This window comes from Octodon degus, unplaced genomic scaffold (genome assembly GCF_000260255.1).
Source record: "Octodon degus isolate 3935 unplaced genomic scaffold, OctDeg1.0 scaffold00145, whole genome shotgun sequence".
Taxonomy (NCBI): Eukaryota; Metazoa; Chordata; class Mammalia; order Rodentia; family Octodontidae; genus Octodon; species Octodon degus.
The window spans coordinates 6,334,782-6,339,379 of NW_004524721.1; the positions used below are offsets into that span (position 1 = coordinate 6,334,782).

General features: G+C 40.6%; 1 protein-coding gene across 13 annotated transcripts in view; it reads right to left on the reverse strand.

Annotated features, from left to right (window-relative positions):
- The window catches only part of Kiaa1217 (KIAA1217 ortholog), a 326,909-nt gene that overhangs the window by 255,348 nt on the left and 66,963 nt on the right, over window positions 1-4,598 (reverse strand). Inside the window, exon 1 of one of the 13 annotated variants that reach the window (XM_023701991.1) lies at window positions 1,252-1,322. The exons of the other annotated variants lie outside the window; for them this stretch is intronic. The gene's annotated coding sequence lies outside the window, so the exon portion shown is untranslated. Of the gene's footprint in view, window positions 1-1,251; window positions 1,323-4,598 lie in introns of those variants that run through there. 13 annotated transcript variants of the gene reach the window in all.

Genomic DNA, 4,598 nt, shown 5'->3' on the forward strand with positions numbered 1-4,598 from the left:
AATAATAATAATAATAATAATTAATTAATTTTGATTCATATTTTTAGAAATTTTCGTCCATGGTCATTTGGCCTCACTGACCTTGGAGCTGTAGTGAGGATTACATAGTTTGGGGTTTTCAGTCCACAGTCACATGGCCCCAGTGCTTTGGGCCTGTGATGAGTAGCGTATCATGACAGGAAACATGTATAGGAGCAAAATGCTCATCTCATGCCAGCCAGAAGCAAAGAGAAGAAGAGAAGGAGCCAAGGCACTGCTGACCCCTTCAACAGTATGGTCCCAGGTTCTAACTTCTTCCTGTAGGCTTTGCCTCCTAAAGTCCCACTGTATCCCAGCAGAGCCTGAGAGGGAGAGCAAGCACCCAAGACACGGGCCTCTGCAGAAGTTCCAGATCTAAACTATAGCAGCATCGCACAGAACAACTTAATTAGAGATGAGAGACGGCAAACAGCTCGGAAATCAGAGGAAAATTTGCCGTTCTCACTTAATACCCTTGAAATAAAAGGTCTTAGATATGTATTCACACTGTTTTTTGTAAAAGCTGTCTTCCTCTTATTATTGTGTTAAGGTGAAATTCAAGATAGAAAAAAGAACTTTAAATAACTTACAAAAAAATGATAAGTAATATTTATAGGTATAATTTTCAGGATGCTTTAAAAATTTAAGTAGGCCTGGAGAGAGAGCATGGTGATCTAAAGCCCTTGCTTAGGCAAGCACAAGGGACAGTGCATGGTTTGGTCCCAGCACCACATGCCACGCCAGCCTCGCACCCTGGGCATGCTGAGCTGGCCACAAAATAAAATAAAATAAAGTAAGTTTCAGCAAATTTCTACTTTTGGATACCTTTAACCTTCAACAAAATCCTAACACCAACTGAGAGGAACTGTGATTAAAATCAGATTTTAAGACTTATTTTTAATGTTTTTAATGAAACAAAGAAGCTTCTAATGAGGAGCACATTCCCCATTCCATTCTTAGTCCCATTTGGAAAATGGTTCCATTGTGCACTTAAGATTTTGGCGGTCTATGTCATCTCTCTTCCCTTCAATTTCTGCCACCTCTCTGAGGCTTGGGGGCCCTTAGGACATAAGCCCCATATCCCTTAGCCTCCTGGTCTCCTGGACGGCCAGCCCTAGAGCTCTACATCTGAAATAATACCTTTGCTCCCCGCTTCTGATCACGGTCCTTCAGATCTCAGTCCTCTGCTCTGAGGCTGTCTTGTCTTCTTTCAGGCCCTTCCCAGTTACATACCTGTTCCTAAGCAGGCTGCATGCCCTTGCTCATCGCGTCTCCACACCACCCTCACAAGCTGCAACTCCCCCTTCCACTTCTCTATGTTCCACTACACTATACAATCAGACCCAGTCTCTGCTCAGCCCAGTGTCCCTCCCTCTTCCTGCACTGGGTGGCATGGTACATTATCTACGCTCGGTAGGTCACTGGCAGGATGCACGCAGAGACCTGGTGACTCTGCTTTTCCCTCCTCTTCCGTGTAAACACTTGCTCAAACCTTGTCTACTCCCCAGCCTTCTTTTTCACCAGGCTAATCTGCTATTCTTAGTGGAAGATCTTCACTGGAAAATTAAAGACCAGGCAGTAAGGCTTCTCCAACCGCCTCTTCCTTCAAGGACAACCTTACTGATACTCGGCCCCAACCTTGACTTCCATTATTGCAGTGAGGAAGGGATTTCCATTCGTCTTTCCCTTACTGATGGCAACTCCATGCTTGAGGGCCTCTCTTCTCAATCTCCCTTAGGGAGAGCACCCTCTAGTCTTCTATGATTAACCCCTTCCTTTCTCAGACAAACTTCCAGGAACAGTATCTGTGTTCCCACACTGCCTTTCGGACCTTGCACTCAGTCTCTGGCTCTTCCCTTCAGTGAGCCAGCTCTTTGCAAATTACATGTCTTCCTGGCTGTTAAAACCAACAACAACAGCAACACATTCACCTTAACTGCTTTAGCATTATTCTTTTATTCATAATCTTGCAGTTACTCACATTTACAAACTTAATATAGATAAGACAGGTAAGACTACAAGAAAAGGACAAAGAGCACAGGGAAAGAATGTGAGCGTGCCAAGGCACACGGTAGGGAACTAATACATGGCAGGCAGCTGTATAGGTGTGAAGAAGCGCCTAGGTACAGCTATTCACAAATCAGAACTCAATCCTCCTTGCAGGACTCACCTAAAATGCAAATTTGATCATATTACTTCTATTAATATGATCAATAATAACCTTTCAAATTATTTCCTTTTGTCTACAGGGTTAAGTCCAAACTTCTTAATCAGAAAAGCTCCAGCTCTCTTACTTTTCAGCATGTCTCGTATACCTGCTATACTCATGAAACTGTTTAGGGGCCATTTTTTAGACACATCACGATCTCTCGCCTTGCAATATCCTCATGTATGTCTGGCAAACTCTTAACTCAGTTAGAGGTCAAGCCCTTGTGGCCAACCTTTCCCGATCAAGCCACCTTTCATCTCTTTGCTCCCGGAGCTGTTGTACACCTCATCTGTACCTCTGTGAGAGGCCCACATCATGTTCTGTGCCTCGAGTGGGCACTCACATCCTGCATGCACGCCTGTGCCACCTCTCCCACTAGGCTAGAGGGTAGGCCGAGCACCATCCTCACGCAACTGTACTGCCTAGTATGTGGGTGCTCTCCAATACGCATTTGCTGAAGGAGTGGGAACCAAAGTAGGACTCAGATAAAATGCTCTGTAGTGTGGCTGTCTCCTATGAACTGCACTTAAATAGAGGAAAAGAAAGTCCAGTAGAGGTCGAGCTCTGGAATTTCATGCCCACCAAAACTGAGAGTCTCGGTCTACAGATCTATAAAACAGGAAAAAGCTGTGCTATATTTTCACATTTTCAAGTTAAAATGATACACAGAAAGAAAAGCAATCATGACATATTCTGTCTAGCCTCCATCACAATATATTTCAAATAAGCAGGGGATCTTGGCAAATGTATAATTAGAGACATTAGGAAGTAGGCTCTTCCAAGCTGCCTGTATTCAAGGCAAAGCTGAGTCCTGAGGCAGTCTTGTGTTTGTAGCAGAGAGTTGTCCTTTTAATCTAGGAGGATGTGAATTGTTCATTGATTTGCCTATTTCTGCCTGTGTTTTGCTCTAAAATATCCACATTAAAAGCAAAAGTTATGGACCTAACTAGCTTTATATGGAACTAATTTTACCCAGTTTCCTAACCCTGTATTTGTACATAATTTATATACAGGTAGAATGTGGTTAAAATGAAGTATATCCCATATAATCTTCATTTTCTAAGTGTTTATTGTTATTGCTCTTTATGTTTTTGTCCACTTGTGTATTTTTACTGGACTCTACTTAAAATAAATACATTTCTTATATATTCCACATTTAAAAAAAAAAAAGGAAGTAGGCTCTTAAGAAACATATAAAGTGTATTATTCAAAAAACATTGTAATACTTTTTGGATGAAAGTAAATTTCTAAGACTGGCTAAATTACAGTGCAGGATTCTGTTGTGCCAACTCAGTTCTTCTGCAGGCTTCCAGGACTGACCTAAGATACCCTTCCAAATGCATTTGTTTCTCTGGTGGCTACTAATGAACAGAATAAAGGCTTAAAAAAGAAAGCAAAACACTCTCATGATACTAGCTGAGATATATTTTCTGTATTTTAAATTCTAAATAGATTAAGAAATATGCATGGTTTTATTTTATTAATTCTCAACTAGTAAAATTATGGCAATTCATAGGTCACAGAGGTCTGGGATTTGATAGGTATCAGAGATCAGATGTCTAGTTTAGTCAAATCTCAAACAAAACTAACATTTCTTTAAAATTCTACTAAAAGGCTATAAAACTTCATTAAATAAAATTCATTTCTATATTCACAGAAAGAAGTTATAGAGCTCAGAATATAAATATAAAGAATATAAAATTTCTATAACAAGTGCAGGGGTCAAAATACAAAAGACAAGTTTCCTCCAGAGGGGAGAAAAATCCTTTAACTGTATGTCCAAGTAGTTTGTGATTATTTCCTATAATTAAAAACTTAATTTGTCAGCCTAAGTCTTCTCAAATGTGCACATGGCTGTTTTCACTCAAAAGCTTTCACTGATTTAAGCATCCCAATTCCAAAGAAGTCAGGAACAGGTCAAGATGCTCATAAATGCAAATCTACAGACATAGATTGGAGAAGTTTAAATTATTTGGTTGAATCAAATGTAACCCCCTGGATCTTTCCAATCACTGCTAGGAAGAGGTGAGAGAATGTGGGGTTTTTGTGTGTGTGTGTGTGTGTGTGTGGCCAGCTCAGCCCACCAGGGGGCGGGGCTGGCTGGCATGTGGTGCTGAGGGATTGAACACCAAACCAACACTCCAGAAAATTCTGAAGGCTGTCCTAGAAGAGACAATTAAGCTAACAATGACAGATGGTGTAACAGAATAAATACACCAGGCAGGGTGAACAGTTAAGTAAAAGGGAAAGTTATGAAATCAGAAAAAGGGACATAAGACAGTGGTGGGCATAAGACATACCTATCAGTAATAACTCGAAGAAATCAGATCAGAAATAATTTCTGAACTAAAAAATGTAGTGATAACTATAA